Genomic DNA, 25,710 nt, shown 5'->3' on the forward strand with positions numbered 1-25,710 from the left:
ATCTCTTAAATGGAAATCAACTCTAACTTCAGTGAAAATGGATTGGATTCTGAACATGCGGCTTTTACTTTCTTTTCCAATTTCCAAGCACAAGTTTTCAAATCATTGAATTCCCCTTCAAATGAGGTCCCTAAGGCATGATTTTATTTACAAGACAACTTTTGTTACTTGTTGACAATTTATTATAACTCATAAGCGAAACATAGAATGGTTGTGCAATGCTAAAGTCCCTTAAGCTTTCTAACCAACCTATGTAGCAAGCGTTAGGCCAACAGCTCCCAAACCAGATGGCTTTAGGTTGTTAAGTGTAGAGACACTCCAAAGGGCTTAATAGCTCAAGTTGGAAAGGCTACGAACTCCAGCAAACCATGCTTATTACAAGTTTTTTTTTGAATGACCGTGCAATGTTTAAGTCCTTTAAGCTTTCTAACCAACCCTTGTAGCGAGCGTTAGGCCAACAACTCCCAAACTAGATGGCTTTAGGGTGCTAAGTGTAGAGACACTCCAAAGGGCTTAATAGCTCAAGTTGGAAAGGCTACGAACGTCAACCGGTCATTATTTTCTTTCTTTCTCAGTTTTTTATTTTTATTTTTATTTATTTTTATTTTTTTATTATTATTTTTTTTCAAAATATATGCCAAAGGTTCCATCTATCATGTTCATCAAATCAGATTAACTAGGCCAAGGTCAAAGTCAATCAAGTTGCATGCCTCACAGTTAAGTTTCTACTGTGCATCTGTGCATTGTGAAGCTTAAAAGAGTGTCAAATCCAGCGAGAATCTAATTGAGACATTTATACAGACTAATTTGAATCCACATAATCATTTCAACTCAAATTTTTCTTTATTTTCAAAAATGTCAATTGCTTCTATACACAAAGTATTAAACATATGCTTCATCTCCAACAAGTGTCAAGTTATACTATCATTGCTTAGCAAAAATTATGAAACCAAAAATGCATAAATGCACCCCCAAACTTGAATGACACATTGTCCTCAAGGTGTGAAGACAAGCATACCAAAATAAGAGCAAAAAAAGGGGGGAAAAGAACAATATTACCAAGTGGAGTGACGAATGCAAAGATGTCCATCTATGTGAATGCACAAATGCGTCCCCCAAACTTGGACCCGAAGACCTGCCAAAACAGCACTAATATACACAGGTAAAAGCATAGGTTTCGGAATGAAAAACTAAAAGAGAATGAATAACACAAACATGAAGTCTAGTAAAAATCCAAACAAAACATAAATTAGCACACATTAGTCATAAGGTTACAATGGATAACAAAACAATGCCAAGAATGGGGCCAGTTAGAGAGATGAAACTGGTTCAGGCATTGTGTCGAACAGGTAGTGTGCATGACAAAAAGGAAGAGGGCCAAAGGTTGATTAGAGTGATGAAAACCCAAAAAATTTTTTTAGACAAAATGCTCTCTAGCTTAGAGCATAACAACAATCACACCCAAACTCCACAATTTCCATGCCCATACTTCTCAAAAGGATGAGAAAGCATACCTTGAGAGAAGAATGGAGAGAAGGAAAAGATGGAATTAGGAAGGAGGATGGAGGTGCATGCATGAGGTGGTGGGGTGATTGGTTTGGGGTTGAGGATGGTGGAAGCCGAGAGGAGGGTGGTGGTGAATGCCGAGAGGAATTGTGTTGGGGAAGGTGATGGTTAGGGAGTGAATTTGCCAAGAGGGGGGTTGAGTGTGGGAAGGTGGTGGAGGAGTGTGCATGGTGGTTCATACAGGAGGGTGAGAGGTGTTTGGTTGGTTTAAAGGTTTAAGAGGAGGATGGTGGTGGATGGAGAGAATGCCGAGAGAGGGAAAAAAGAGTGAGGTGGGTTGGTTTTAAAAGAGAGGTGGCGTGGTTCGAGCACTCGAAGTGTGTCTTTGAGTGCTCTAAAATGGGGCAGTGGGCTCGGTTGGTTTGTTGTGTGAGGAGTGGGTGATTGCGAGCACTCGAAGCTTGGCTTCGAGTGCTCTAAAATGGGGCAGTGGGGTGAGAGGGGGGGTTGGCATGGAGTTGTAGGTTGTGGGGTGGCTTGGGGTTGGCATGGAGTGGGGTGGATGAAGGAGCTTGAAATTACCGAGAGAGAGAGAGAGAAGGTGAGGTTGGTTTGGTTGGTATGGTTGGTGCAGGCGAGATGCCGAGAGAAAGGTTTGGTTAGGGTGATGGGGGTGTGGGTTTGAGGGTGGTTTGATGATGGTGGCGAGGTGGGGGAGGTAGGAGGAGGTTGGGTTAGTTTTGGGTGTGGATGAGGGAGGAGGTTTGGGTGAGTTGGGAGCCGAGGTGGTAGGTGAGTGAGGAGTTGGCTCCGAGAGTGGGGATAAAGTGAAGGAAGAGGTGAAAGTGGAGAAGGATGGTGGTTGGTTGTTGATGTTGCCGAGAGGTGATGTGCAGTATGCTGTGCAGGAGTGGTGCCCGAGCATGGTGGTGTTGGGTTGTGGGTTTGGTTTGCACTCGGCATGGTGGGTTGATGGAGTGAATTTTCGAGCACTCCACAGGGGAGTTAGAGTGCTCGACAATTAGGCAGCGAGCATGCTAAGGAATTGGTGAAGCTTTGAGCACTCTGGATTGGCCTTCAAGTGCTCGAATATGAGGCAGTGGCCAAGGGATGTTTGGGATGGAGGTTCGAGCACTCGAAATTGGGATTCGAGGGCTCGAAATGGAGACAGTAGCTGCAAATGATGTGCTAAAATTGGAGTGCAGCTACGAGCACTCGAACTTGGATTTTGAATGCTCAAAATTAGGACAGTGGTGCATGCAAGATTGGAGGCATCAGCGAGCACTCGACAGGGACGGTAGATTGCTCGAAATTGGATCAGTAGGCTCGAAAATGAATTCATTGCAATGGAATGTGTAATGTGAGCAACATGGAAATGGAAGCTGTTCAAAATGGAGTCCATGCATGGAAAGTCAGTGGCTTAGAGATGAAAGAATGCATGCAATATAAATACATTATCAGTGGTTACTGTTGCATGCATTGGATGCAATTTGATTCATGTGCAACATCATTCCATGCATTTGCATTTGCAATCTCATTCTATGGGAGATAGTGAGCACTATTGCATGCATTTTCATGCATTTTGATGGATTTGCAACATCATTCCAGGAATTTTGCAAGTTGGCGACTTGGACACAAAAAACTTTGCATGTCATTCCCATGCAATGGGAGAATTTCTAGAAATTTTCAAATTGTGTCTCATAATGCTTGAATGAACTGAAGAAAATTTTCAGATTGCATCATCTTTGGAAAATTTCCAGACTTTGAATGAATTTGAAAATTTTGGAACTTTTGAACATCTCTTCAATACAACATCACACAATTCATGGAAGATTTTTAAAACTTGCAATGTCAATCCAATGCATGGATTAATTTTTGAAAATTCTTCAAACTTTATAATTGTGCGCCAATGCTTGGATGAATTTAGAAAAAATTTTAAACTTGGCAACTTTTCTCTAATGCTTGGATAATTTTGTAAACTTGTCAACCTCATTCCAATGCATGGGAAATTTTGAGAAAATTTTCAACTTGTTGCAAGAATTGTGCAACAATCACTCCAATGCATGAAAATTTTTCAAACTTTGCAACAATTTGGAAAAATTTTCAAACCTTTCCACATCACTTCAAGCTTTTGCAACCTTACACAATTCATTGAAAATTTTTGAGAAAATTTTTAAGAATGCAATAAAAATGAGAGTTTATGCACATGAGTAGCATTCCAAAGCCAATGAAATTGCTTGAAGGCAATGGAAACTTCCGGGAATGGAAATTAGAATTGAGAAGGTTTAAGAAGCCATGCTAAAATTGTGGAACACAATTAAAGAGCTTGCCATAAAAATTAAACTTTTGGCTTTTCGAAACCATTTCCTAGAAAATTTCAAGGCTCAGGCAATTGAAAGGAGGGAAGCTTGGAAATTGAAATAATTGCTTCCCATGAGTGCTAAATTTAGCGTTGATAGCTAGACGCACCGAGATCAGGTTAGTCCTCATCACCCTATACCATGTCTCTCAAGAGATTCAAGCTTCCCTAAATAAGAAAGTTCTTTTGGAAGCGGAAGAAAAAGAGCTTGAAGACAAAAGTTGGAAAGAGGTAATGGAAAGACCTCTATCCATTCTTCATCCTCAATGAAGAATTTTGGATTATGGGGCTGATTTGGATTATGGGAAGATGGATTAAGTGAGGGCACACCTAGCAAAGGTTTTTGAAAAATCATATTTAGCACGGGAATGCCCGGAGAATTATCCTTCAAACTTTCAACATCCTCCCCACACTTATCCGGTGGTTCGGGCTCAACAGTTTGAGATAACTCAGGAGAAGGAATGAGAGGAGGTGCAAGCTCCCATGAAAAAGATACATTTGATGTTTTCCAATGAGAAGAGTGAATAAGTGGAGGAATATCAAGCAAAGAATTGACCTCGCAGACAGAATTGGCAACATCAAAATCCTCATAATTAAAATGATCTAAGTATGTTTCTAGAGGATCCTCCATCAAAGGAGGTGCATCAAGTAAGGGATTATGTAAGGGCTGTGCTGGATTTTTATAGGATACAATCTCATCATCATTAATTTCCTCATTTTGAACCACAAATTCTTCAATTTTTTGTGTGGCGACAATTTGATCTTCACCCACTATTTCTTCATTTTCACATGCGGTAACCACTTGAACATTCTCGTGATGAAAATTACTAGAAGTAAACTCATCATTCATAGAATTCTCTTTTGGATTGACCACAAGTTCAATTGGAAATTCTTCTTCCTTTTCCTGATTTAGAACATCAACCATTTGTTGAATTTGGGCTATTTGGTCATCTAAATCAACTCTAGATTGGGAATGAGAATAGGCGGTGGATTGCATGCTAACAATGTCATCCAACATTTGCTTGTTGGACTCCATCATTTGCGTATGCATAGACTCTATCATTTGTTCGTTGGCAGCTATTAACTCATCCAATGGAGACGGTAGAAAAGGAGAAGAAGAGGGCTGGAAATAATGATCATTGGGTTGAAAATTGGAGTGAAAATGTTGCCCAAGAGATTATGGGGCTGAATTTCCTATGTCATGCCACAAGAAGTTTTGATGATCTCCTGAACCCGAGTTATAACCATTGAAGTATGGATCACTACCTAGTTCAGAGAAATTTGCATTTGGTTGCTCTAGATAGAAATCCGAGAATTGTCTCGTTGGAAGACAATCTCTTGTATGATGTGTATTACTAGAGCAAAAAGCACAAAACGCATGTGGTGTGTAGAATTGAGTTGGGAGATAATTATTCTCCATCTAGGAGTTAAACATCAACAACACACAACATAATCAACATAACAATTCTTTATCATCAACTCCACATACAATGATATTCCCTTTCTCCTCAATTATCAAGACAAAAATTAAAATGGCCACGACAAGGACCGATGCTTGGAATTGAAAATACACAATTGAAATAGCCTCGACAAGGGCTTATAATTTAACTACTTCTAAGCTTAACACATGCATAATATCCACAATTCGAAACTAGAAGTCACGAGACTTACCTGGGGTCCTCTAGACTCACAATTTGCTAGCATTCCCACGGCGACCTTCGAGTCCCTAGGATCTCACTTACAGCACAAAGATGGTTAAAACACACAAGAAATATTCACAAAACACAGTATTCATAATCAAACTAAATTTAACCCTAGAACTATGGTCGCTAAATTGTTTGCAGTACCCGGCAACGGCGCCAAAAATTGATCGGTTGATCAACTAACATCAACCTTCGCAATAGCACGAATCATTGTAAAATAGGGCTATTGGTCGGGTAAGTAGAACCACTGGGACTGCGCTAGTCTATGGCAACCTAAGTGTCTAGAATTGTTCTTAGAATGATAAGGGGTAATAAGGGTTTGTTTGATGGTCACTAAACTAGGAATTCAAAGATGCATAAACTAGTAGGTTGCAAGAATTAAAAAGAGATGAAATACAAGTAGAGAAAAACTAGGGAAATGAATCCACTCCAACCCTATACACATTCTAGATTGAGATTAAATTGGGAAAATCAACATAAATGATGGTCATGACACATAACAACCCTTGGTTGTTATACTATCCTCAAGAGGTTCATTAAATCAAAAACAAGAATAATCCATCAAAGATTTACACGCTTGAACTACCTAAACTAGGGTGTAGTCTTCAACATGCTCCCTAAGCCAAAGATTATCAAGCCCTTAATTAAATGATGAGAACACACAAAGTTAAGAATCAAGTATAAACCATCAAAGGGCATCCTAAGCAATGATTTATCAAAGTTCTCAAACTCCATGCCATTAAAACCATTCCATGATCTAACTTCCATTGTCACTATGGAAATGCAAGCTATATGATTAGGAAGAGAAACCATCTAAGACAAGATGAATAGCTCAAAATAATCATGTATAGACATTAGAATTCATTACAACACATATGATGCTTTAGATCATAAAATCACCAACAATAATACATTGAAATCCCAAAATTAAAATCTACACTAGAACATGCTTACAAGGGAGGGGCTTCATCACCTCCCTAGAGAAGATTTAGTTACCTATAGGAGCAATGGAAGAACGAAGAAGTTTGAAGACCTCCTCCATTTTCGTGCTCCCTTCTTCAAGCTTGAAGAACTCTATCTCCTTGCTCTCTTCTCTCCCCAAAATCTGATCCAAACTAGCTTAGGAGATGTGTGGCTCTTATCCCTCTTATCTACCACCAAACTAGGCTCTCTCTCCCCCCCCCTAGGAACATCTCCAACCACCTCATAAAGAAGGAAATCAGAAAATGAAGGAACCAAGAAACAAGTGGCTGAAATAGTGATTTTTCGGAGACAAACTGCCCTAAATTCGAGTGCTCGAATTTGGGCCTCGAGCACTCGAAAATTGGGCAGAATGCCTATTCTCCATTTGCTCTGCCCGGACCTACTTTGATAAAATGGCCATAACTTTACTCTCCAAACTCTGAATGATAAACCGTTTAAAGATTTGGAAAGATAATTCAAAGCTTTAAATACTTCATGTTTTGGTGGAGATCCAATTCTCAAGAATTGTTGGTCGAAAATGAAGATCAAGGCAGACTTTCATTGCTGCCAGGCAGTTCTGCGCACCTCTGGTAACAAGGCCATAACTCTCTGTTCCGAGCTCCGAATGACAAACTGTTTGAATATTTAGAAAGCTAATTCAGAGCTCTAAATATTCCATTTTATAATGGAAGTCTAGATCTTGAGCTTTCTGGGTCAAAAGTGGTAATCAAAATCGAGTTCCACTGCTGCCTGAAATTCAGCTTTTGAGCACATTGTTGATAAAAAATCCACAACACCTTATTTTTGCTCCTTTTGGGCCAAGGAACCTGAAAATGCATAAAAACATAGAAATGAAGATAATCTACATAAATTAACATACAACGGACTTTACTAATGTAATTTAGGGCGCTTGAATATACAATATTCGGCGCTTATCATAAATGCTCTAATTTTTATGTCTACTTTTGAGAATTTGCCATTGGATAGTTGCATGTCTACAAATGCATCCGATTTGCATGTCTACAGATGCATCTGAGTTGCATATTATCACTGAATAGTTTCTCATGTGTTTGAGAGAAATTCTTTCTCTTGGGACTTTAGATTTCTAATGGTCCGAAGCAAAAATGGAGAGGATGGTAAGAAGGGAAATCCTATGACAGTTAGATCACTAACTAGGGAGTGTTCTATCATTTAGTGATGTAACAGTCAAGGGAACCCTTCTTGCTTTGAACTTGTGTAGAATAGGTAAATCACTATTTACTTTTTTGTGTATTATTTTGATGTGGGACAAGTTGCTTACTTGACTTTAGTAATTGTCTTAATCAAACTTGTTGATTCTGGGGATAAAATGTCAATGAATACAGCAACCGCTACTTAGGTTCTTGCTAATTCGTTTGGGTTTTATCCCAATTTCTTATACTCAGATTCTTTTTGTCTGAGGTATGAGGTTCCTTGTCTTGGAAGATTATGTTGAGGGCTTCCACCTTTCAATGTAGCATTCATATCATCGAGATCTGAGGATTCTGAAAAGAATTGGCTCAAGAAAAAGGGTCCCTTGATATGTTGATCTCTGATTTTCGCTTGAAGATCTATTTATCAAAGGGCACCTTTCTTGGCGATCAATGGGTATGGGATTGCGCCATATGTTGCACCCATGTTTTCTATTTGCTTTCAATGTGGGATAAAACTTTTCAAGGGTTGTACGCTATTGGGCCAATATAAGGGCTTGTAGGTATGGCAACCACGAAGAAATTTTTGCCCCCACTTGGGCTCAAACCATACTGATGCAGCCTCGGATTTAAATCATCTGAAGTGGTATACTCCTCGGCTATAAGCCTCTTGTCTACGAGCCTAAGAGGAATTGCATTGTGCCGGACTCTTAAGGTCTGAGGCAATGTACTCCTCAGTTATGATCCTGAGAGGAGTTGTATTATATCGAACTCTTGAGGTTCGAGGCATGTGGTTCCTCGGCTATAAGCCTAAGAGCAACTGTATTGTACCAGACTCTTGAGGTTTGAGACATGTGGTTCCTCGACTATGAGCCTGAGAGGAACTGTATTGTACCGGACTCTTGAGGTCTGAGGCATGTGGTTCCTCGGCTATGAGCCTAAGAGGAACTATATTATACCGGACTCTTGAGGTCCGAGGCAATATACTCCTTGGCTATGAGCCTGAGAGGAGTTGTATTGTACTAAACTCTTGAGGTTTGAGGCATGTGGTTCATCGAAATTGGTTCCTGAGACTCTTTTCCGTGGATTGACAACTTCCTTTGAGGATCGAGTCATTTTCACATTTTTCGTTTTTTGACACTATGCGATATTTCGCCCTTTTCCCTATTCTGTCTTATCTCCGTTAGTCAGTTTTTGGCATAACCTCACTTCTCATGCTCGGAATTGGTTCTTGACTTCACGTGCCTTCATCTTGAGTGGTTTTCTCGAAATACGTATCTTTACTTTTGCAAGAAAGTACTCTGGTTGCTCTCGGTGCCCACAGGGGCATGGATGCACAATTCTTTAGAATCTTTTTCATTTCTTGGGGTGTTTTTCGTAAATATCTTTTGAAGATATTTTATTTCAGGGGTATCTAAGAAAATATCTTTTGGAAGATATTTTCATTCTAGGGCAGTTTCGCAGTTAACCCTTTTTGTAGGGGTCATTGTGCAATTAACGAAAGTTATTGCAAAATATCTCGTCTGGAGCCTGGATCCTCGTACGGGATTCATTTCACATTTCGTCGAGTTGTGGACTCTTAGAATTCCATTCTGGTCATTTTTCTCCAGTTTCAGAATTTCTGGACTCGGTTGCTGCCGAACTTGTTTGGGGCATAACTTTCTGCTCGGGACTCGGTTCTTGACACCGTTTCTTCCGTTGTTCATATTTTATCATTTTGAATCTTTTTAATTCACAAAGTTTTTCCATTTGAGCTCGTCTGCTCAAATTTTACTTTTTTAGACCCGGCAGGGCCTGTTCGGGGCACTTTTTGAGATTTCTATAAAAGGGGGGTGAGATATTTCATTTTTCATCTTCTCCCCTCTTCATGCACGACCTAGAGCTCCCATGGCAGCCCAAGGGGTGCTTCCATCTTCTCTCTCCTCTTTTGGTTCACTTTTCCTTGATGGAAAGTCTTCGGCCTTAACGTTTGTTGTTCCCCTCGCCGTGCTCTACCTTTCCCCCTTATTAGAATTCAGTTTTGACCATTTCTTGAGTTTGGTTTTGAGGTCAAGTTATGATTTTGATGGGGCTTTGATGGGGGTTATGTTCACGGCGTTGTCCCCAACAAAACCTAGTAGTTTCGTCAGATTCGGAGCCATTCCATTTTGATGGCTTTTGAGATTTTCATCTCAAATTGAGGTAGGGGATGTTCTAGATTTAATTCTTGTTATATAGCATGATATTGATGCTTATACAACATGATTACATGCTTAAATATAAAATCTAGAGATTCTATCATTTATTTTTCTTGTACGGGATCTGTTTTTCCCGGTTGCTCATGACTTGGTTTAAACATGTAGCATGATATTATATTACTCCATGATATGCTCATTGTCGTATATAAAAATGGGAACATTTGAATAAGTATTAAAGCTTTTATTTAATATTTATCTTAAGTGAAAGACTAATTCACATGGCCTTAATTAGCTTGAAATCAATATGTGTTAGCATATTATATTAGGCCCTAGCATGCTCATCCACATAGATTAAATTGGGAGTAATCGGAGTTGTTTAAAAATCTAGAGAATAGTTAATTAATTGATTAATTAATTTACCCCGAGTGTACAATTCACTCTATTCGATTTTTGACTTGATATTCATGATGTACATGCCATTTAGTTTCACATATGTTAAATCTAAAATATTTGATTAGGTTTTGAAACCTTTCAATTATTTTTTTTCTAGTATTAAAGTTTAATACACATGATCGTGTTTCGCATGTAATTCACCCGTTTCGTGTTTTCAAATCAAGTCTTGACATGTTGTGTGTTATACATTAACTTGAGAGTATTTGGATGAATTCCAAAATCTAGGGTTTTTAATTAAAAGGATTAGTTAAAACCTATTCAATGATTCTTTGAACTTGACTAAGTTTCTAAAGTGGTATTCATGATTTCCTTGACAAATTCCTTCAAGTGTGTCAAATCGAGAATAATCGGATAAGTTTTGAAACTTATATTCATTTAATTCCTTTGTATGGGACTTAACTCACATGGTGGTGTCTTGTATGCAATGCACTTGTAATTTGACATTGTTGTCCATGACATGAACATTTTAACTCACTTTTAAATCTTGATAATTTAATCCCTTAAGTAGATTAAATTCCTTTATATGCTTCCATCGAGCTAATCATGTCTTGTTATAGAATTCTTGTTAAACTTGTGAACTTGACTTGAATTTCATGAACCTTCATCTTTTTATCAAGCATCGTGACCCCTTGTATCTTGATCTCATTAATTTAGTTAATGAACTTGTACACTTGTCTTGGAATGATTTTATTAGTCATGTGTTGTTTTGAAAGTAGTTGAATCATGTATCTTATACTCGTGGTATATTTTCTTCAATGAATTCCAAGCATTACATATCATGGTTGTTATCTATATAGTTGCATACTATGGTTTCTTGACATTTCACATACCATCATAGTTGAGTACTTAAGGTATGACTTGTATGTTCCAAAATATTGGTTGTGCATGAAACGTGATTAATGCATTTATTGTATTTTGATACAATCTTGACTTGCACAACTTGTTGATTTTGGGACTTGGGATATCAATCAAGAATTGTCATGGCTAGGACTTGGTTCTAGTATGGGGGAATGTCCTCCTACAACTATAGTGCGCACTAGGGGAAAGGTACCTATGGGTTAGTAGCCCTAAAGTGATCTCAAGAGTACGGTTTTAATCCGGGCGATATCCAAGTTTCCACATTGGTTGATTTCACACCTTGTCTTTGTCGTGATATGTGAAATGCACCAATCTTGTTTCATTGCATAGATTTTATGCTTCATTCGTGATTTCAAGTATACTTCTTGTCATGTTAATTGGTGTAGTCTGATCATGTAAATTGCATTGATAATGTAATTCTTGTTAACTTATATCCAAGTATACTTATTGTCGTGTTATATGGAATATTCCATCCTTGTTTACGTGCATAGATAGTATGCCTTATCCTTGATTCCATATGTTACTCCTTGATGTGTTTTATGAAATGCACAAACCTTGTTAATCGCATAGATATTATGCCCTGTTCTTGATATCTTATATAACTCCTATTGTGTAAATTAGAATGCTCTAACCTTGTCATTAGCATAGATATTATGCATTACCCTTGATTTCATGTATATTCCTTGTCTTGTTAAACGGGGTGTTCCAATCTTGCTTAATTGTATTGATAATGCAATCTATGTTGATCTATATTCATGCATCCTTCTTATCGTGTTCTTGGATTATCCCAACTTTGACTTGTTTCATGTATGTACATATATCATGATTCTTGTTGCTTTGTATAACATGTTTCTATGTTGTTGAAATGCATGAATGATGTCATTTATGCTAGAAACACTCTAAGGTAGCTTAGAGTGCTCCCTGAGTCTCACTTGGACATAGACGTTAGATGGTATGAACCCCTTGAACATGCTTCACCTTAAGGTGATAAATTTGTAAAATGCTAAGTCGATGCATGCTCATCTCCTACGAATAGCTTTATGTTACTCACCCCTACGATACTGGGGCATATTTCAGGTACGAAGACTTGGTTCGTGAAGCCTAGCATTCCTTGGATGTCGTGTAGCTTTTAAGTTTCCATTTCATACAAATGTTAGCATGAAATGTCATTTTGTAGACTTATATGCCAAAATATGTATATTTGATTCCATGTATGTAGTGTGTACTTAAGTACACTCCTTTCAATGTATTTGATATATATGAGATGAGGCCGGAGGCCAATGACCATTATATTGTATTCTATGTACTTTTTAACTTCATGAAATATTGTGAAAATCTTGAAAAATCACAAGTCAATGCTTCACCATGGTTGCATTGGGTGTGGGAATTCTATTCTCATTCTTTCGTAGGGTCTTATAAATCATGTTTGAAGTGTGGCCAAGGGCCAAACGGTCATTTGATCCCGTTTTGTATTTTTGGATTCCGAATTTTCATTCCAAGTTTCATTTTTGCCTTTTTGCCCGTTGGGGGGTCGGATTTTGTATCGGTGGTATTTTTAAGTCGTGGACCATTGTAGCACGTCCAAATAGGTAAGTTACGTTTGCGTGCATGGTCGTTTCTGGGCAAAACCTTATCGTTTGTGTTTTGAGCCTCTTGTGAATTCATTTCGCACTTTTTTTGCATATTCTGATCTAGGGGCATTATAGACTTTTTATGGTAGTTTTATTTTCTTCTTTCAACATGGTTGAATAGAAAACATGATTTTAGGGGGGGTTTCTTCTCTGTGTTTTTATAGAAAATTTCGTCTTGATATCGGAAATCGCTTACGAAGTTCAGCTCTCAGTTTTTCAATTTAGCAGCTTTTTGGACCTCCATGACCAGATTTCATGGAGGGGCATTTCGGGCATTCTACATTGCATTTTTTTTTTAATTCTTACATAAATCAGGTAGAAAACTCAATTTTGAGGGGGGTTTCTTCTTTGTGTTTTTGCAAAAAAATTCATCTAGGCCTCCAAATTCAGCCTCTGTTCTGGATTTTTCTGAAAAATAACCCCACAGTAGCTTTATAGGCTGCTGCTGCCAGCCATGGTGCACTCAGCGCGTGCGCGGCGTGCATGGGCGCATGCATGGGCGTGCGCATGGGGCTGTCATGGCCCCTCGTTGGGCCGCCGCGACGTCAATTCTTCTTTTGGGCTTTTCTCCTTCGTCCGGACTCCGATTCAAGTGAATTTTTTTTTGAACTTGACTAATTTTTCGCTGTCTTTCCAACGGTGTGCTCGATTGTACCCTGTTCTTCCTGGATAATTACTAGTTTACCCTTTTTGACTTAAGTGCTCGTTTTTCTTCGTCATGCCGTTTCTCCTTCGTCCGGACTCCGAGTCATGCGATTCTTGAGTCCATCTTGATTAGTTTTTCATTGTCCTTCCAGCAGTGTGCTCAGTGGCACCCGAATCTACAGTTTTTAGAAATAACTATTTTGCCCCTGGGGGCTTATTTGTCATATTTTCGATCTTTTGCTTCCGCATCAGTTCTTGTTGAGTTCCACGACCTCATGGAAGGTCACTTTGCCTTCTTAGAGTCTTATTTTCTGTTTTCGCTTCCGCATTCGGATCCGTTAGCGGATCATCCTTACGGTTCATTACAAGACACGCTGGCCCTAAAACCAGGGTCATCACAGTAGAGTAGTGTAGAACAAGTTTTAGAGAGTTCTAATTCAACGGAGTAGGGGAAAGGGGGAGAAATATAGGTATGGCTGTCATGGGGAGAACTTTCATCATCACCATCGTCATCCTCTTCTTTTAATTTTAATCACACATGAATAAGTCCACCACATAAAAATTCCCTCTTTAATTTTTTCATTTCATGTTATCTTTCTTGTTTAACATTTTAAAATTATTTTTAAGAATCTCAACCATGCTAGTCTTAGAGCATCCATAGCAGGCTCTTGGACCTTGGTTTTGGCGAGCAAAATGGGCCAAATGCGCCCCAGCGTGCTCGCGGAACTGGGCGGGGCCCACAGTAGCTCACGGGTCGGCTCGCGGAATACCACAAGGCTGAGCCCAATCATGGTAATTTTTTTTTTTTTTTTTTTTTTTTTTGCTTTTTCCTTGACCGAAATGGCGATGTTTTTTTTTTTTTTTTTTTTTTTTTTTTTGTTTTAAATAGTACGAAACAGTGCCTTGAATGGTTTTTTTTGGGAAAACCCAAAAATAGGTTAATTTGAGCTCATTTTTTAAAAATAAATAAATAAAATAAAATTCATTAAATAAAAAATATATTTGTTCAAAAATAAATTTATTTGGGCCAAAAATAAATTTAAAAACTTTTTTTTCCCTTAAAATTTGTTTTTAATTTTTTTTTCCTTTAAATTTTAAATGTCTGCCACAAATAGTGTATTTGGTCGTTCAGGCACTGTATGGCTAAAACAGTGCCTTAACGGCTATAATTTAAAAAAGAAAAAGTTTAAAAATTCAATTTTTTTAAACATTTTAAAAAAAAAAATTAATAAAAAAATTTAAAATCACTTCTCTTCTATAAATATCCCAATTCCTACCATCATTCATCACATCTAACCCATCTCTATTATTTACCATTCAAGATATTTCTTCTATCTTAGCTATTATTTTCAAAGTCATTTCGATTTCATGGATCCTTAACACCCATTTTATTACAATACCCAATTTCACCCAATCAAACAATGAGTTTTTGCCATTTCCCGAAAACAATATCAATTTTTCTTCACAGTCAGAACTACATTCTAATTATTATGGAGGAGAATCTCAATTTCCTTCTTATCAACTATCCCAACCATCTTATCAACCATCCCAACTTTCTTATCAATATTGTGGTACTGGTGTTCCACAATTAAGTAACTCAAAACCTTTGCCAAAACAATCAGTTATCCAAAATATAAATTGGACCAAGGTTGAAAATGAGGCTTTATGTTGGGTGTGGATGTCCATTACCTTTAATGCAATTACGGGGACATACCAAAATAAGAAGAAGTTATGGGAGTGAATCTTGGAATGTTATGTACAATATATTAGTGTTCCTCCAACTGACCGAAATTCAGGAGCTTTGATGAATTGTTGGTCGGTGATCCAACAAAAATAACAAATTTTCCGGGTGCATGACTACCATCGAAATGAATCATCCCAACGGCTTCAACACTGATGATATAGTGAGTTATTTATTGTTTATATATAACTCGTAAATATTTTAAACAGTCGGCTTTTAATTTTTTGTTCGTGTAGATGATATAAATTAAAGACTTGTTTCATTGCCAAACAGGTAGTGAATTTAAGTTAGAAAATTACTGAGAGATCTTGAAGCATAATAATAAATGGCATTCACATTATGTCGAACAAGTAAAAAAAGGAAAAAAGAAAAAATAACCGAAAAGAGGAGTGGATTTGATTTTGACATTAATGAGTCTGTTGGGCACTCATTACCAATTACTCTGTCAAGTCATGCAGCCACGACAAATGAAGTTTCAACTAAAGAATCACCACACATGGGGAAAAATGATTCACCCGGTGTGGAAGAATATCAACAATTACAACGAACAGCAAGAAGAAAAACGGCGAAGTAGCACCGAGCAAAAATTAATTTAGCATTTGAATTGCAAAATTCATTTGTTTCCAATTTTAATGATCTCAAATGCCGTTATGAGATTCGTCAGGAGAAAATGAAGGATACCCAAGTGGCACGAGAGGTAAGAAAAACGAAGAAAGAGAAGAGGAGGCAGTTAGAGATTTTAGACAAACAAAGAGCTGAAGAGAAGGAGATCATGTTAACAGATCCAAATTCGGCACCAACAGAATCGAGGAAAGCTTGGATTATTGCACGACAAAATGAGATATTGGAATCTCTGCATTCATAGTCCGCCCCAAATTTCTCATAGGATTTTGTAATCCTGAGTCTATTTATTTTCTTATTCCAATTTAGGATATTGTATTGTTTAAGTTATTTTTAATTGTTTTAATTGTTTTGTTTAATATATATATATATATATATATATATATATATATATATATATATATATTTTAATCCATAATGGATAATGTATTGGTTAAAGTTATAATATCAATCCTAGTTTTTTTAATAATTTGCAAGAATGTTATCGTTGAGAAACAATTTCATCATGTTAAATATTAAAAATTCATTATATAATAAAATTATAGTATACAAAATATAGCCGTTACAAATATAACTGTTAGGAATATTATGGTTAGAAATATAGGGTATAAGAAAAAAAAAAAAAAAATTATAGGAGAGCGAAAATTTGGAGAGCCTAATGAAGTGCATGTTTCTAGAAAGTAAAAGTTGATGACGTTGCTCTTCATTTTTGGAAATCCAAAATTTGGAAAGGCTGATACAGATTTAAAAAAGAAGCCATCCAAATGGAATTATTAATTTGCCTCCGATAAAATAAATAGATAATGTCTCAAACAGGATCTCTGGTGTAGTTAATTAGAGAAGATGAAAAAGAGATATTAAAAATAATTCAATTGAGAAAGACTGTTGGGGTTGAAATTCGCTGCGACTTGGTACGACACCGTTTCCTGCAAAACAAAGACGGCTAAGTCAAACACCGGTGTGGTGCCGGCCATTGACCCTCCGACGATCAAATTATTGGGGGTTTTGAGATAAAGAACTTCTATCGTAAAAAGTCTTAGTAGGAGATTTTTTGTGTAGGAGATTTTTTTTGTGTACCTTATTCCCGAGTCGTCTTCATATTTATGGTCGCTTCCCTTATCCTTGATAAGAGAATATCATCCTTTTTATCCAAGGGAGATCTTATCCTGAATAACGAAATGTCATCATTCTTATCAAATAAAGATTGTTATCCTTGATAACGAAATATAATCGTTTGATAGTCGAAGAGGTCTGGTGGCTAGTCAACATTTAGTTGCCTCTATCGTTAGGTCAAGGTAGGTTAGGTTTATTTTTCCCTATCAGTTGCCCTCCATTCCCAAGCTTGCTCGTCTAGCTTTGAGAATGTGAAATTTTTTTTTTTTTTTTTTTTTTTTTTTTTTTTTTTTTTTGGTAGGGTATCCTTAGGTAATGTTCCCGTGGATACTCTGCCCTTGGGTAATATTCCCTTGGGTATGCTTCCCAATGGTGGAATTAATACAGATACCAAATTAAAGTTCTGTTTTAGAAGGGCATGAATTCAAACCCATGGTCAATGACTCTTAGTGATGTAAAATTGCATTTTTCTTTTGAAAATCCAATATACTAGTTGCAAACCTCATGGGTTTCAGTTAGCCCATCCCTTTGGCAAGGGGATACATTTTACTAGCTTTACTCAGCTCGTCGTCCCTTTAATAAGGAAATTAGTTTTTACGAGCTTTACTCAGCTCGTCCCTTTAGTACAGGATATTTATTTACTATCCCTTATAGTATGAGGATATTGATTACGGGATTCATTCAACCCCGGATCCTTTTAGTACAGGACATTTATTTACTATCCCTTATAGTACAAGGATATTAATTATGGGATTCATTCATCCCGAATCCTTTTAGTACAGGACATTTATTTACTATCCCTTATAATATGGGGATATTGATTACGGGATTTATTCAACCCGGGTCCTTTTAGTACATGACATTTATTTACTATCCCTTATAGTACGGGGATATTGATTACGAGATTCATTCAGCCCGAATCCTTTTAATACATGACACTCATTATCATCCCACTACAACAAATTTGGTCTTTGGCGACAAACGAATTTGTCGCTAAAAGTACATATTTTGTCGCGATAAGATTATAGTGACAAAAAAAAATTTGTCACCGGTTTGTTGCTAGAAGCCGGTCACAATATGTTTTTTTGTGACAAATGTTGATTTGTCACTAGAGGTGAGATATATTGTGACAAAATATTTTTTGTCACAAAATGAATAAAAATTGCGACAAAATATTTGTCGTAAAATATTAAAAAATTGTCGCCTAAAAATCTCCACACCTATGAAATTTGTCGCTGCTTGTTACTATTTTGTGACGAAAATAATTTTTGTCACTATATATACAATCTTTTTATGACAAAAATTGTCACTATAAGCTACTTTATTGTGACAAAACCTTTTGTCACAATATACATCCTATGTTGTAACAAAAATATTGTCACTATAAGCTACTTTATTGTGACAAAACCTTTTGTCACAATATATATAATATGTTGCGACAAAATTATTGTCGATATAACTAGATTTATTGTGACAAAATTTTTTTCACAACATATAGGGACATGTTGCGACAAAATTATTGTCGATATAACTAGTTTTATTGTGACAAAAATTTCGTCACAATATATAGGGACATGTTGTGACAAAATTAGTTGTCGCTATAAGTTATTTTATTGTGACAAAATTATTTGTCGCAATATATATATATTATGTTGCGACAAATGCATTGTCACTATAAGGTTAAATATTGTGACAAAAAATATCTTTTGTCACAATATATCTATCATGTTATGACAAATATGTTGTCACTATAAGTTAAATATTGTGACAAAATAATATATCATGCCACTAATACAATAATATAATTTTGTTTTCACCTATTTGAAATTTGGAACCTACAAATTAAATTAAAATATTAATAAACTAAACAATATAAACCAAGATCTAAGCATATCACTCAAAATCAATATATTTGATAATCAAACATAGAAGATAAAACACATATTTCATTAAGAATTTAGATATTAAAATGTGCAAACCATCTAAAATGATAATTCCAGCACATCAAAATGCTATAAATCCAATATTACACAATGCTAATCGCATAGACATATCAAAATCCCAAAAGAAATCTAAATCCAAAAGGGGAGCTAGATTGCAATCAATGTGAAACCTGCACACACACACACAAAAAAAAAAAAAAAAAAAAAAAAAAAAAAAATGAGATTAGAATTTGAAGACTAAAATAAAATTTTAAAGATTATTTTAGAGAACTTGATATCCTGGTGAGAATACACTACAAGAAAATAGGATTTTTACAACCTGTAATTATTGACATGCATAAAAGTAAACCTTGTTAAGTACTAATTTAAACCTCTTATTTTAAGGAAGTCATTACATATTATATTTACAGCCTGCACTTAATTGCCTATTCAAAATTTTTTTTTTTTATTTAAAAAAAACCTACATTTTTAATTATAACAACCTATTTGTTGCATTGTCAATGTTGAGCCAAAATTGAATTTAAATTAACATCATTCCCTTCCTATGCCTTGTGGAAAAAAAATTTCTTGCACCGTAAGCCCACTAACTCAATGTCAGCGTTCACTATTACAATCAGCTACTATATACAAATTCAACAACTCTAATTTCTTCTATAAACCATCTCTAAGACTATAAGGTACTTCCAGACTTTTGGTACTAAGCTTAATTTTCAGTAGCATTACTGCAAATTACTAGCTTAAATTAATGTTCTTCTAATAATCTTGCATAATGGTAAAAAATGCAGGTAAAAATTGTTTTTCATGGGTTGGCCCCATTCTTAGGGTTCACATAATGGACCCGAATTAATTAAAGATGTCTTGCTCAGGAACGATATTTTCTATAAGGTAAAGCATAATCCAATTTCCAAGTTGCTAGTGACTGGCATCGCAAGTCAGGAGGATGAGAAATGGGCTAAGCATAGAAAGATTCTCAACCCAGCTTTCTATGTAGAGAAGTTGAAGGTAACTATTAATTTCATATTCTGTTCTTAACATCAACAAGATACAGTTCTTTGAACTAACCTCCAAATGATAGTCTTCAAATTCTCTTAACAAACCCAAGTTTTATAAGCTTCTTCAATCTCATTGTAAATTAATAGCACTAGAAAACAATAACCTGATTCTAAGACTACTACAAATGGTTAATTTAAGTGTCCATGTTGATTTTTTTTTTTTTTTTTTTTTTTTTTTGAGAATTGCCAAAGACACACAAAGAGTAAGAAGCCTAATTTTGACATGTAGTATGATACTGAAAGTAGGTTCTCTTTTTCTATCCCCTGCATCACTACAATGTACTTTATATTCTCAGGAATTGGTACCTGTAATGCATTGAGTTATAGCGAGATGATGGGTAGATAGGAGAAGCTGGTTTCATAAAAGAGTTCATGTGAATTGGATGTTTGGCCTATCTTCTAAATCTATCCTGTGATGTCATTTCTAGAACAGCATTTGGTAACAACTATGAAGAAGGTGGAAGGATATTCAAACTCCAAAGAGAACAATATGACCTTGTGCATGATGTTCTGCAGTCATTTTACATTCCAGGTTGGAGGTAATACTTTCAAACTGGGAGATTGAATTGGTATTGCTTTAAATTTAGTTATGAAAATATTACAATTGATGCTGCTGTATGATATGTATGATTTACAAATGGTACAGTTAATTGATAATTTGCACAACTCTTTACTATTTCTATCTCTTGTCCCTAAAAATTTGATTTGAGTGTACTACTCAAAAAAAAAAAAAAAAAATTGATTTGTGTGAAAATAGGTTGACAATTGAACTGCTAAATTTAATATTTTCTAGTAAATATATGCTTGTAAGTTGAAATCTTTTAGTAAATTGTGCAATGTGAAACATCAGTTTTAAGTACGAGCTAATGCCTCTATTTCAGTGTAATCTACCCTTCATATTGTATCAGTCATTAATGCTTCCCTTAACATTGAGAAATCATATGTTCCGACGCCATGTAATTGTTTTCTTCTTTTTTTGGTGCAATTGTCTTTAATTGTTCATGTATAGGTTTCTACCAACTAAGAGAATGAGGAAGATGAAGGAAATTTATGCCGAAGTGCAAGCTCTTGTGAGGGGTATAATCAATAAAAGGGAGAGATTAGGAGAAGTTAGTGATAGCGATTTATTGGGTGTGATGCTTAAATCCAACCTGAAAGAAATTAAAGAACAAGGCAGCAAGGATGCAGGAATGAGTATTGAAGATATCACCAATGAGTGCAAGCTATTCTATTTTGCTGGACAAGAGAACACCGCAGATTTGCTAGTGTGGACAATGGTTATGTTGACCATGCACCCAAACTGGCAAGTGCGTGCAAGAGAAGAGGTTCAGTATGTTTTGGGGAACAACAAACTAGACTATGATGGGTTAAATCGCCTTAAAATTGTAGGTTTTTTCTGTAGATTCATTTTTAGAGTTCTTCCTAACATAATATCAAAATTATTTTACAATTCTAAGATCATGAACTTTGGCCATGTAAATTTTGTTTTCTCCTACCAAACACCTCTAAAATGAAAAATTATCTTCCACTGAAGAAAATGGAGATCGAAACTTAATAATGATCAAAATGATTTCTTTTTGAGAAGTAAACTTTAATCAAGAGATAATTTTTTCAACAAGAAAAAGAAATATTAATAGGGCCAAATTTTGTATGGCATAAATTTTTTTAATCATAAATATTGTACTATATTTGCAGGTTATCTTACCTATTTCTTACATTAAATACTATATATATATGTATATAGAGAAATATCATTTATATATATCTATTCCGTTTTTCATGGTATAAATAATATAACTCGTATTACATATTCACAGAATTGATAATTTCCAAAATTTTTTGATTGCAGGTAACAATAATTTTGAACGAGGTTCTAAGATTATACAGTCCTTCATCTATGGTTACACGAGTTACTTGCAGAGAAACAAAACTAGGTGATATGACTCTACCTCCAGGAGTGTAGGTGTTGTGCCCCTTACTCCTAGTTCATCATGATTGTGAAATTTGGGGTGAAGATGCAGAAGAGTTCAAACCAGAGAGATTTTCTGAGGGAGTTGCAAAGGCAACAAAGAACCAAGGCTCTTTCTTCGCATTTGACTGGGGGCCCTGAATATGCATTGGGTATAACTTTGCTATAACGGCCCAAGTTTTTGTAAACCCGGTGCGTTAGTGAAGACCACAAAATGACCCGATAATGGATCCGAAATGCGGAACGAAAGGTGAAACAACGGTCTCTAGAGATACAATGCATCTCTAAGACACCAATGTGACCCTCAATGAGGTCACGGAACCCAAAGGAAACAAATGCAGAACTGTCGTTTCAAAAACGGACAAAAAGAACCTAGGGGCAAAATGGTCATTTTGCAAAAAGTGGATTCAGGTGCTATCAAGCACACCACTGGAAATACAATGACAAATTAGTCAAGTTCAAAAAAAAGTTTACTCAATTTGGAATCCGGATGGGGGAGAAAGGTCAAAAACAAAAATGATGTCGTAGCGGCCCGACGAGGACAACCCACCACTACTGCAACTGAGAGTAAAAACGGGCATCTAAACGGACATTTTTGGAAAAACTCAAAGAAGAAACCCCTCCTAAAATCAAGTTTCCTACCCCACATGCGAAGGGAAACAAAAAAAATGTATTGTAAAATGTCCAGAATGCCCCTAAGAAAATCAGGTCAAGAGGAAAAAAAACGAATCCGAGCTACTGCCCAAGTTTTGGAAATAGGGTTTCGGGAGGTTTTTAAATTGCCTAAATTGAAAATGCAATCTTAAAATACACCCACAAGGCCTCCGGAAGTTTCAGATCAGTCGTGACGATTTTAAAAAAAAAGTCGATGAATAGTACCAACTACATTTGTACTAAAAATTTGCAAAACCTGGCAGCAAGAATTTTCTAGAAAAATATGGATTTTTGAGGGCCAAGATGTTGTTTTCTGGAAAAATATAAAAAAAAAACCCCCCTCAAAATCAACTTTTCTACGTGATTTGCGAGGAAAAATAAAAAAAACTCATTATGAAATACCCGAAATGCCCCTGTAACAGAATAGGGTCAAAACTAAAAAATATGCAACTTTAGGTTTTTGTTTCGTCAAGGAAGGTATTGTTTGCCAAAGTGAGTATGCAAGTGTATGCAATATGATAAAATAGATGTACCAACATGGCCTAAATCCTCTTTACATTCCATTAACAAGTTTAGCATATAAAGCCTCCATTTCTCATAAATAAGCTACAATTGCACTACTTGAGTTTTAAAGAAAACATGCTTTTAATCTTTCATGTTAATGTCTTTTGGCCTTATGCTATACATACAAAACAAGCATCAAAAAGAGTACTTAGATACACATTACATGAAGGAAGCCATCTTAGCTTCTAAAATACCATACATCCATGGTATACAAAAGTATTACATCCAAAAGATAAAACATGTTAAACAAGTGCATGCTAATATACAAAAATGCTTCAACTAGCTCAAAAGCTTCTAAGGATGATGAGCATCCATGAACATGGTCTCTTTACCTGAAAAACAACCCAAACCACTAGGGTGAGTAATCAAGTTACTCGTAGGAGAAGCATATGCGTATACCCTAAGGTTTCAATATCATTGCGAGATCAATATAGACGAATACAAGGGAGCATTCCACTTAATGTCTATGTTCAAGGTGTGCTAAGGGATCATCTTAAGCTAACTTAAATGATTCTTAAACAACACATAACAATGTCAATGTACTTAACAACATCAATTCACAATCAACCAAAAATTACAAGTTACAATTAAACATTAGTTATCAACTTGAAATTTAATGCGAAATCAAATAATGGAAAACTTGGACATCTCGTCTTGGACTAAACCAAGATCAATATGGTTATTCCGGGCATTAACCCGCTGGGAAGACCACCCTAGTGCGCACTATCTCAATTGGGGAGAACTCATACCTCCCGCACTAAAGCCAAACTTTAGCCATGTCACTTGTAACACAATGTCCCAAGAGAATCCAAAATATATCAAGTTCAAAACTTATATATCATAATTTAAGGCATATAAACCACCTTCCATGCACAAGTATCTTTGAAACTACACAAATCATGTCTTAGGGTTCCAAATCTAGAATGGCATAATAAATGACAAGTTCTTAACATGATATAATGTGCAATATAATACCACAAACTCATCAATTTAAACCATGTCTCAACAATAAGCTTTATATACTAGATTACAACATTTATAAATCATAAGGATTTTCTATAATATGCAAGACTATCATATTAGAAGCATGTACACAATATATATTAAACCCCAAAGGATTATAAAACACTTAAAATATAAACATACTACCACCCCTACCTCAATAGATAATTGAATCTCTATAATCCAAGCAACCAAACACTAAATAGAAAACAAACTTAGGGTTAATGAAGAAGAGAATGAGGGAAAACTTTTACTAGTTAAGGTTCTTAGTCTAAGATAAATGGAAAGGCACCAAAATTGAAAAAGAAAGCTATTAACCAAGATTTTCTCCAATGGTGGCTAGGTTATGTGACGGCCTAAGTTTTGTAAACCCGGTGCGTTAGTGATGACCAAAAGATGACCTGATAATGGATCCGAAATGCGGAAGCGAAAGGTGAAACAACGGTCTCTAGAGATACAATGCGTCTCTAAAAAACCAATGTGACCCTCAATGAGGTCACGGAACCCAAAGGAAACAAATGCAGAACTGTCGTTTCAAAAAACGGACAAAAAGAACCTGGGAGCAAAATGGTCATTTTGCAAAAAGTGAATTCAGGTGTTATTGAACACACCGCTGGAAATATAATGACAAATTAGTCAAGTTCATAAAAAAGTTTACTCAATTTGGAGTTCGGACGGGGAAGAAAGGTCAAAAACAAAAATGATGTCGTAGCGGCCCGATGAGGACAACCCACCACTGCTGCAATTGAGAGTAAAAACGGGCTTCTAAACGAACTTTTTTGGAAAAACTCAAAGAATAAACCCCCCCTAAAAACAAGTTTCCTACCCCGATTTCAGACGGAAACAAAAAAAATGCATTGTAAAATGCTCAGAATGCTCCCAAGAAAATCAGGTCAAGAGGAAAAAAACTAATCCGAGCTACTGCCCAAGTTCTGGAAATAGGGCTTCGAGAGGTTTGTAAATTGCCTAAATTGAAAATGAAATCTTAAAATTGACCCACAAGAACTTCGGAAGTTTCGGATCGGTAGTGACGATTTTCAAAAAAAAGTCGATGAATAGTACTGACTACATTTGTACTAAAAATTTGCAAAACCTAGCAACAATGATTTTTCGGAAAAATATTAATTTTTGAGGGCCAAGATGATGTTTTCTGGAAAAGCACAAAGAAGAAACCCATCTCAAAATTGAGTTTTCTACGTGACTCGCAAGGATAAATGAAAAAATACATTGTGAAATACCCAAAATGCCCCTGGAATAGAATATGGTATAACTCCCAAAAAATGCTATTTAGAGTTTTTGTTTTATCAAGGAAGGTATTGTTTGCCAAAGTGAGCATGCAAGTGTATGTAATATGATAAAATAGATATGCTACAATGGCCTATGGCCTCATTACTATACATTTACAACATTTAACATGTCAAACCTCCAAGTTAGAAAAATTACATTTCATAGACGAATTATGAACATGCTAACATTTGCATGTGAACAAGAATACTTCTAAAGAAGCTCAACTCAGCAAATCACCCAAGCAATTGCAATCTCCAATCTTGTATCCTGTACCTGAAATATGCCCCAGTATCGTAAGGG

At 36.0% G+C, this 25,710-nt stretch overlaps 1 pseudogene; it reads left to right on the forward strand.

Moving 5' to 3' along the window:
- The first annotated feature begins 19,651 nt into the window (after positions 1–19,651).
- Positions 19,652–22,104, forward strand: LOC132280546 (cytochrome P450 72A397-like; annotated as a pseudogene).
- Positions 22,105–25,710: the final 3,606 nt, after the last annotated feature.

This window comes from Cornus florida, unplaced genomic scaffold (genome assembly GCF_030987335.1).
Source record: "Cornus florida cultivar Cherokee Brave unplaced genomic scaffold, ASM3098733v1 CherokeeBrave_3.0.0_Hap2_Chr01, whole genome shotgun sequence".
NCBI lineage: Eukaryota > Viridiplantae > Streptophyta > Magnoliopsida > Cornales > Cornaceae > Cornus > Cornus florida.